This window comes from Microcaecilia unicolor, chromosome 7 (genome assembly GCF_901765095.1).
Source record: "Microcaecilia unicolor chromosome 7, aMicUni1.1, whole genome shotgun sequence".
NCBI lineage: Eukaryota > Metazoa > Chordata > Amphibia > Gymnophiona > Siphonopidae > Microcaecilia > Microcaecilia unicolor.
In genome coordinates, this window is record NC_044037.1 from 54137070 (window position 1) to 54147936 (window position 10867).

Consider the following 10867-nt stretch of genomic DNA (forward strand, 5'->3'; position numbering starts at 1 on the left):
CTTTGAAAAGACTACATTTGATACAGGATACAGCTGCCAGGCTACTGGTTGGGAAGAAGCCCTGGAATCATATTACTCCCATTTTAAAAGATTTGCATTGGCTCCCTTTCTCTGTTAGAAAAAAATTTAAACTCGTTTAGATTATATACAAGGTGTTGCAGTAAAGGAATCTTACATACTTGTGAGTGCTTCTCCAACAAGATGTCTGCAACTCACCTTTTTAAACTCAGATATGGGGGGAGGGGAGAGGGAGGCAGGAGGTGCTGAATGGAGACAGCAGAGGGGAGAAATGACTGAAGGGTGGGGACGCTGAATGGAAGAGGGGTACAGAGAGAGATGAGTGGAAAGATGGGACATGGAAAAAGGCAGGAGAGGGCAGTTGGAATTCTTATGTTTGCCTGGACCAGCAGAAGTCAGATTGGTATTCATAAAAAAGCAAGCTTCTTGATTTGTAGGTCCTCAGCTTTGGAATGCAGTACCTCATGAAATCTGTTGTAAAGGTTCTATGTCAAGGTTTCATGGATTACTGAAATCCCAGCTATTCTGCTGCTTTTGGTTGAAGTTTTTCTCAGGTTGCTGAAATGGGGTTGGTTTTAAGATGTTCTTGTTTTGTGTTTTGTTTTTTGTTTTTTTATAATATTGTATTCAATCTATGGGGATGATTTGCTATATATTGCTGGGGTTTGGATATAAACTGCATCTGAAAGTTGACCTTTATGGAGATAATTTTATAAAAAGGTGCCTATAAAAAGAATTCTTAAAAATGTTTCTATTTTATAAAGGCAATTTAGACACCTATATGTCTTTTTAAAATCTGCTTGTACAATAATCCCAGTAGTACGTAAATATTCTCACATTGAGGCTCCTGTCTGTTTAAATCACCTGTGTCTACCTAAACCCTGATATTCAGCGTCATTAAACCAGACAGTACCGCTGAATATCAACACAGACTGCCTTTGCAATCTGTAGGAGGAGCCAGGCCTTAATCAGTTAGCAGCCATATTCAGACTGCTAACTGGTTAAGTAAGTGGCTAAAGTGGAGACAGCAAAAAAAAGCTGTCCTAACTTCAGCCACGAGATTAACTGGGCACCAGTCTGAATATTGGCTAGTGCCTGGCTAGCTTACAGGTAGCAGCTTCCAAGTATCTGGTTCCCCCCTCCCTTCTTTCCAAAGATGATGTGTCAGGGCAGAGCCCCTACCCCAGGCCTACCTAGAAAGCCCCTGGTGGTCTTGGGGGGGGGGGGGTGTAAATCAGCAGAAGTGATGCTCACTCCTACCTGTTGTGGGTCTGGCCACAAAATGGCTGTGCTATGTAAGATAGGCACGTATTTACAGAATAACCCTTAGACGGATTTTCAGCATTTAAACAGTAGGAGGGAAATTCTATAAATGGCACTAAAAAATAAAATTTTTATCTGTTTTATCCCAGAGCAGACATCGTGGCCATTGCACTACTTTTTTTGTTTAGCTTAGTTTTGCGCATACCATGTCAGGAATGAACCTCACTCCTATGCTAGGGCATATGGGCATGATCTCAGGCTGTCAATTTACTGACAACTTGCATTGTGCCAAAGAGATCTTCCGAATGGTGTTCATAAGATGTAACATGTATAAACAACCTATCCAGGTGTGTTTGAAAATTCTTTTTGATCAGGCCTTTGGCACCCAAAACAACGGGAAATGTTTCTGTATCTCAAACTGTATTTCCTGGTACTTCAGGATCTTCTCCCTCTTCATGAGATTCACAGAATAATCACTTGGGACCAACACCTCTTTGATTAATACCATTCTGATGTTTTTCTCTTCAGTCACTATGTCCGGTTTTCTTACATCCAGCTTTTTATCTATCAGGATTGGGATGTCCCAAGTGATAGCAGTTGAAAACCAGAAGGCAGTCAGATTGAAAAATAATCAACCCCCCCCCCCCTCCAAAAAAAAAAACAATGTGAAATTACAGTTGCAATGTGATCAACATAAAACTGGATGAGAGAAAAAGATCTCTGATGCCTTTGCAGAGATTAACATTGAAATATCTCAGCAGATTAGACTAATTAAAAAAAAATTTCTGAGTAGAAAATATGCTGGTTTAATGAAAAATTATAAGAAAATGAAAAAGTTGGGTTTATACCCCTGAAAAAGCCAGAATGCTGTTGGGTGATATGGAGGGGCATAATTGAACGGGGGGCCCAAGTTTTCATGAAGGCGTCCTTGCAGGACGTCCCCGCGAAGTCTGCGTTCAGTCGGGCAACCGAGCAACACCGAGGCTTCACCTGAGAGGACCACCGTTCCCCAAGGGTTGAGCCCCCAGGTGCAGGTGGCCAACAGGACTTCTGGATACAGACAGGGGTCAGATGGCCACAGGCAGCAGGCAATGGTAGAATAGATCCAGACAATAGCTAGGGCTAGACCAGGCAGCAAGCAGGGGTTAGTTCAGGCAACAAGCGGAGAGTAATCAGGAACGAGCAGTAGCCCAGGCAGGCGGAGAGTGGTCAGGACCAAACCCTAGTCAGGCAGTGAGCAGAAGGTAAGCAGGTTCCAAGCAGAGGTCAGGCAGCAATGCAGAGAGTAATCAGGTTCCAAGCAGAGGTCAGGCAGCAAGCAGAGAGAAGTCAGGTTCCAATTAGAGGTCGGGTCAAGCAGCAAGCAGAGAGCAGTCAGGTTCCAAGCAGAGGTCAGGTCAGGCAGTTGAGCGATTAGCAAATCAAGAATCCACCACCAGCAGCGAAACTACTGAAGTAGAAGCCGAAGCAAAGCCAGTGGAACAAACTTGCCCCTTAAATAGTACCTCCCATCAGGGAAACACGAGTCAGCTGGCAGGGGCAGGGAGACGCGGAGACCCAGCTCCCGCAGTCAGCAGGCCATGAAATCCGGATTGGCCAGCTGGCGGACGGAGGTGGAGTTTGGTTGTGCATGGCCAATCCAGGGAGTCAGGGCATGGCTAGCATTCCCGGGCTCCGTGCCCAGAAGGAAGTGATCCCGTTCGAGACGCCGGCACTACTGCCCCAGTCGGCGTTCCGGGACGCAGGAGCAGTGCGCTGATGCCACCAAGATGGCAGTAGAGTGACCAGGGTAAGGTGTGGAGCATGGGAGCGTCGGCCAAGCAGAAAGGCCGGTGCTTCCCGCTACTTGGACGGAGCTGGAGAGTGGATTGGCCGCGAGGAGTGCGCTGCAGCTGAGGGACGTGACGGGGAGGCTGGGAAGAAAGAGAAAGAGGGGACAATGGGAACGTTGGAAAGGAGGTGAGAGGGACATGGGGATTGCTGGTAACACAGTAAATGACCCACACGGTCCATCCAGTCTGCCCAACAAGATGGTCAAAGCCATGTCTGCTACTCTTTGTGGGCCCCAGTCACCCATGCATATAGGCAGCCAAACATGATGTAGTCTTGGTTAGAACCACATATCATCTCCAAGTATTGCTGACAGTATTCAACTTACCAGCCAAGATGTTTTCCCCTCCCTCAGCTGCACAGCCCCTCATTCACAGAACATAAAGTGATCTACAACACTAGAGTTGTTGAAGCTTCACCTGTCTTTTGCCAATTTAAAGACACAGACTGTAGAAGTCTATCCGGCATACACCTCGGTTCCCCCCAGTGCTAGAGTTGCTGAATCTTCTTTCAGTCTTTTGCTGTTTGTTTTACACAGACCGTAGAAGTTTGTCCAGCACTGGCTTCAGTACCTACTACTCTTGCCCAAGATAAAACCTCAACAGCCATGTTGTGTTTCCATCCCCTTTTCATTTAGGCATCCCGTGTCTATGCCATTCATTTTTGATTCGCTCACTGTTTTTGACTCTACCACCTCTCCTTGAAGGGCATTCCAGGTATCTACTACCATTCATGTCCTCTAGTTCTACTACTCCTTGAAGAGGTTTGTTTGAATATTAATACTTTATATCATGCTCATAAATATGATCACTTTTCTTCATTACTTCAAAAATGCCATTGGCTCCCTATTGAGCAGCAAGTAATTTTTAAACTCCTCATGCTCACCTTTAATGTTCATAGAGTCAGACTCCCTCACTATTTGGCTACTCTTACCATAACATATTCCCCTACTCATGTCCTCCATTCAGTAAGTGGTCATCTCCTGATCCTCCATAACCCCAAACTTGCTTAACCCTTTCTTTTGGAATTCCCTTCCTCTTATCATCCATTCTGAATTATCATTTAAGTAGGCATTTACCCCTTCTTAGGTAGTTCACAGAGGCATTATGGCTAGGCTGACTGCTTTCTCCTTTTTCCACTATCTCCCTCATTTCCCCTCCTTCTTTTCCTGGTAGATGAGTGTGAGTGTTCCTGGATGTGTATGCAGAGCACTTTCCTATCTGATATTGTAGTTCCTTTACCTACTTTGATATTTGTTTTTTGTCTATTAAACCGCTTAGGTCTGCCAGTTAGGTTAGGCGGTATAGCAAGTATTAAACTATTACTATAAATTTTCAAGTATTTAAATGTCTGTATCATATCACCTTTCTACTTTTCTCTAGCATATACATATTCAAGTCCTCTAATCTCTTCTCATATGTCTTGTGGCACATTTCTGTCATCTTCCTGTGAACCACCTCAAGTCTTTTTATAACCTTGAAGAGATACGGCCTCCAAAACGGGACACAATACTCCTGAGTGGGGCCTCACCAATGACTTGTACAAGGACATCAACACCTTCTTTCTTCTACTGGCTATACAGGGTAACATTAAATGGGTGGATATAAATGCAGAGATGAGAAAAGTAAAAAAGGCCACCTGGGATGTAATACAAGAAACTGTAACTTAATAGATCTATGAGAGCACATATTACCTTATATCAAAAGTTCATACAAAGCTTATCTGCCACATGAGATCCAGATTATTTGGCCTAGAAGTGGTTGAGAGAGTTCCAATCCTTTAATGAAAAGATTCACCTGATCTGCTGTCCTTCAAGAACAACAGGATACATTTTTGACTAGATTATATGCTTCTCCTTGACTAGAACATTTGGCTGGATTTTCATCTGAGGGACAGTGTTTGCAATGTTCACATTTGCATGCTAACTTAGCTCATATGTGTTAAGATTTGTTCCTTTTGGGAGTATGTTCTCTCCTACCTTAAAGTAATAATGGGTTTGCCTTTAATTTTTAAGTTGGACTTATTATTTGACAATATATGACCAGCTGTTCATATGAAAAGGGGTATAAAGATTGATTCAGAAGGCTTGTCTCTTAGCCAGAAAACACATTTTTGTATAATTGGAGATCTCCAGACTCTCCTTCCGTAATGAAAAAATGAGCTTTATCAATTTATAAAGCTGGAAAAATTGGATGCAAAAAAATGCTACCCCTAAAATGTGGAAGCAGTTTTAAATTACATGGTCTCCTGTTTGGCAAGTACTCCCTTATAAAGTATGAAGTGCCTTATTGAATTTGTAGTAGGGTCTTGGAATCTCAGAATCAGAGCACCTGGGAATGTGAGAGAAGGGGTGGAGGGGCATTAAGGGTGGTGAATGGAAAGCTTGCTAAGAGATTTCTTCTTGTCACTGTGGCTAAGAATCAACCCATGGTCACAGTTTCAGATTTTGTTTGACCTGGTATATGGTAAAGATGTATGGAAAAATTACACCATTTAATTATCTTGGATTTCTGTGATAATATCTATTAATTCTTGGTTTCACCAAATGTGTTTATATCTTTGTCTTTGTAAGTCTTTTGGTGTTAATAAATAATACATTTTAAAAAGGCAGGGAGAAAAGAAAATTATTAATACTTTTTAATGATTGGGATGGTTCCATTTTGGGAAATGTACATCTTTTCTATTTTTATATTTTGCAGAATACAGGAGAAAAATAATAATTTCTCTTTTACCAATAGCACTGCTTATGGAGTCTAGCTTTCTAGGATGGTGGGGGGAGGAAATCATCTCCATTTCAGTCTTTGTCTGCTTATTTTTTGTTGTCTGTCCATTCTCTGCATGTGTGACCTAGGTGTAGGATTCTGCTAGCATGTAATATCTGTGGCATCTCAGGACCTGCAGAACCAGAAAGGCACCAAGAGTGGCTAATGATGCAGAAGAACCAAAGCCAATGGCAGAGGGGTTTAATTGTTCACCAGTGGTTCATCTAACATCATTGTGGGGCATCCATACTGGGTGCTCACCCCTGCAGGTCTTGATGATGCTTCCAGAGGCAATGGAGAATGGACTCCTTCCACCGCCCAACAGTCACGAGGTACACCAGCCCGAAGTCACAGTAAGACCATGACACCACCTTGTATGAAGAGATTTACCCGAGGTCATGTCATAGTTTCTCTTTAAGTCTTTGGCTGGCTGAAAACAAATGTAAAACTAATAGGCAAAGTGATCCCATAGATACAGGGCTCTCTTGGAAAGTAAACTAAGTTTAAACAGAAAGAGTATCACAACAGCGCATCCACAAGAAAATCGCAAAACATGAAAGGAAAGAGAGACTCAAGAGATCTTTATCAATTCTTTTTTCTCAGTTTGGGAAAGACTTTATCTGATTCACTGGAGGCCCTTCCTGTACTAGAAAACTCTTGTTTAACAGCACAAAAATACCATCTTAATTCTCTAGGGGTCCCTACATGTGTGTTTATGTTCTGATTTTCAGGAGCTTCTTTCTTGATGGTGGTTATTGTATGCCATGTAGGGACAGTCACCCGTTTCATCCTTCTTTTACTTTTGTGATGCTATGTTGCTTTGGTTTAAAGCTGTCTGAGCTGTTAGGCAACCCTAGCATTGAAAAGATAGTTTGGTGCTATTCATGAAAAGGTACATTTAATCATTTGAGTATATCACATTAACCCTTTCTGACCTTAACAGCTTTTCTTCTTCAGATAAAATGATGGTAGAGTGGGGCTTGTATACATGTTTGTTCATATGATGCTTGTTACTGTCCCAAGCCACTGATGGTAATGATTACCATATAATAAGCATTTCCTTATGTAAAGTATAGCAAGAATACCTTATGGGGACATCATGTCCATCTATCTGTCTATGATCTAGCATCACAGCAAAATGATAGGATGTAGGAGCTTATGATTTGGTCTGATATGAGTCTGGCGTACTTGTTACCATTGCCAAGTTTCACACTAGTTAGTTTAATAAATCTACAGGTACAAAAACACCATTCCTACAGCTATGTACTCTTAGTGGAAGCTTACGTTTTGTACTTGCATTTTTCTTTTGTAGTTTTTAACTGGAAGTGCTAGTGTTTTTCCTATGAAGACAGGGTGAATAAGTGTTTTGAAGACTATACAAATGAGGCGGTGTGGTGATAGAAGCATGGGGAGTAGTTTTTGGTTTCTTGCTTTTAGATTATCTGCTATTACAGTCTGAACATACTCGGTGTAGTTTCCTTGCCTTTTTCTCTAGAGGACCAATGTCATCAGTGCAACTTTGCATGCTTGAAAAAGACTAATCAGGCTTCTGGATATGAAAACCAAGTATTTAAGCATTTTGTGCCTTGGAGCAGAGCCAGCTCGATGTTTCATTAAATGCCCATTTCTTCCCCTTAATCACCCTTATTATATTTCTTGCCTAGCCTCTGCTTCAGCTTTAAATAGTGATAATGTAGCTGGCCTTTCACTAAAGGGTGAGGGTAAGTCTAGAGGCTCTGGACAAAAGAAATAATCTAGGTGGCACTTTCACTTAAAACAGGGAGAAATTAGAAAACATAAGACAGTGCACTAAAATCAATGTAAAGGGTTTGGGTGAATGGGAGAAGGAAAGCTTAAGGCCTAAGCTAGAGTAAGAAGAAAAGACAAAATTGCAAACAGAAACGAGCACCCAGCAGGTTTGTTAAATAAAGCACCTTGATTGGTGATTTCTTCAAATTCAGTTCAGAAACGGAAAAATAAAAATAATACTAATCGATTTAGTAGCGAAGTTTCTCTGCTTAAATCCTTCTAGAGGCTCTAAAGAAAAGCAAATATATTATGCTGTTTTTCTTATTTGCAAAATACTACTACATTTAAAATTTTCTAAATTTTTATGATGGATGCACTGTCTGAAAAATCTCTTTTAGCTTCAATCTCACTGTTCAGGTGGTAAATCACATTCTTCGGGATGGTTCATGCTTGCAATCTGCCTGAAATACTCCTTGTTTATTTATTTTTTCTCTTCTATTTATCCTCTTTCTTGGGTCTCAGTCTGCACACTCATTCTGGTTCTCTTTCTGTAACATATACCGTCACAATAGCCTGTTACCCAAGTCAGGCACCACTAGTGTATAATGCTTTGGACAAACTTCTAGATCTCAGAGATTTATATCTCTTATGTGAAAATATAGTTATGGAGAATATTTGATCTGCTACCCAAGAGGGCAACCAATTTAAGAAAATACCAAAAAGCATATCCAATAACTGGGAGATGTGGGATGCGCCAAGGAGATAGGTCCCTTCTGCCTCAGTGCTAGATCTTCTTAGATGAGAAACATGGGATACAGGACCTACAAACAGCTCTGAACTTCTCTGTTCTTCTTTCCTGGCATCTGGAAGCTCAGTTACTTATCCCTTCTGTACTGGACTCTGCAGACTCTGTTCTTACAGCTTAGATTCCCATGGATCGTAATTTCCTTCTTTATTCCTTTTTCATCTTGAAGCTGGGTCAAGCCTAGCTAGCTTGAGAGATAGCTGCAATCTGTTGTATGTGGTCTAACTGACCATTTCAGATGCAAGACCCTTGGATGTACTACCACCCACCCATTGGCTTTGATAGCTTCTGCTACCATGGACTCCTTTGCAGGAAAAAAAGACCCTGGGCTCCTGAATACAAGGTCCTTTATGCCTCTCTCCAAAACCATAGGGTTGACGACTCCTGTCCAGTCACTGACAGGCAAGTCTATTCTCCATTTCCTCATACTGTAGGCAGGTCAGGATAAGAGCAAGGACTCCAGAATGTACTCCTTTTTGGACACAGAGGACACATTTTGGTGATCCAGATACAATGTATTTGTATTCCCCAGCCTGGCCTTATAACCTTTCACTTCATCTGTTTTATCTGTCTGGAGGATGAGCAAATCAAAAGTCATAAATAATCAGTTGTAGAGAATCGGGGGTAAAATTTGGTAAATCTGAAAGAGTTTCTCCTCTTATTAAAAAAAACTTCATTGGCTGCCAATAAAATCACACATTGAATTTAAAATAGCTTGTTTAGTATTTAAATCCTTTTCTGGTCAGAATTCAGAAGGACTTATTCATCTCAATTTTTTTAAACCATCATATAATTTCTTGATGTTTACAAAAATTAACTTTAGCTTACCCCTCAGTAAAATATGTTAGATTGATCGTAGACATGAGAAAAAAAAACAACAAAAATAAAAATAAATAAATACATTGAGAAGTCATTTGCATATCAAAGTGCAAAGGTTTGGAATAATTTACTACATCAGATTAGAAAAAATAGTACTTATTCCCTTTTTTTTTTTTTAACTCTAAAAATGTATTTATTTTCTATACTCAAGGTTGACTGATCCTATAGATTGATGTGATAACTGCAATATTGTTTGGGAACTTTTTGTTGCAATTCTCTTCTATTGTTGAAGACTTCTTAACATGTAATCCGTGTCGAATCCGATGATGAAAAACTGTGGAATACAAGACACGCTATAAAGTTGTACAAGAAAGTTATGCATTTCTTAACATATTGTTTTGTCAAGCTACAATAAAAATGTAACTGAGTAGATGGCTTAGTATTCAGAGAAAAGGAGGGGGGGAAGGTAGGATTGAGATTCTTTCATGACTTATAGCAATGTGACACTTTTGCCTAAAGGCATTAACGTTAAATTCTAGGTGAAGGCTCCAAAGTGTTTTCTGGACCAGATTTTATCTCTAAATTAAATTTTCTGTGGGAATTGTTCTCTTTCAAAAGTTGCAAGAAATTAAATCCTGGGGCGTAAACCCCCGGATTCTAGATAGTTCACTTACATTTAGGCACTGAAATTGGCACGGATGCTATAACACCGTGTGTAACTTAATTGGCTTAACAAGCTAATGTTAAGATAGACTGTACAACCCAGACGACCAGAGTCTCAGAGAACAAGTTGCAAGGCCTGGCGCAGAAGATCCTTGATGTCCTCCATTCACACAAGATCACCCTCTACCAGATGCAATCTCTCATTGGCTCCCTTAACTTTGCCTGCAGGGTTATCCCAATGGGTAGAACGTTTGTACGCAGGCTAGCGGTTGCTACTGTGGGCAAAACGCACAAACACCACCACCTGCGTATAACGCTTCCCATTAGGCAGGACCTGCACATATGGCTTCACTTCCTACGGGATTTCAACGGAAGAGCACTAATGCAATCGGCTACAACGCATTGCGTTCAAGATTTGTACGATTGTACACAAAATCATTCACGCAGACGCCCCTATCTACATGCTGAACCTAGTGGACCTACCACCCAGAAACACCACAAGAACATCCCGCAAATTTCTCAATTTGCACTTCCCCAGCTGTAAAGGACTAAAATACAAGCTGATGCATGCTACCACCTTCTCTTACACGAGCACGCAGATATGGAATGCTCTACCCACAGATCTGAAATCAATCGTCGAAACAAATAACTTTCACAAATCTCTGAAGACACACTTCTTCAACAAGGCCTATAAAGAGAACCAACAGCTTCACTGACCCACTTTACCAACCCAACCAGCTATGAAAATCCACTTCCACTATCACCCGCCTAATCACTCCCTCTTTCCTCCCTTACTCAATATCTGCACACTACTAACTGTATCTGATATTTTGGAATAACAATGTCATAACAAAACTATGTAAGCCACATTGAGCCTGCAAATAGGTGGGATAATGTGGGATACAAATGCAATAATAATAATAATAATAATGAGTGCTGATATCAGCACTTAACAAGC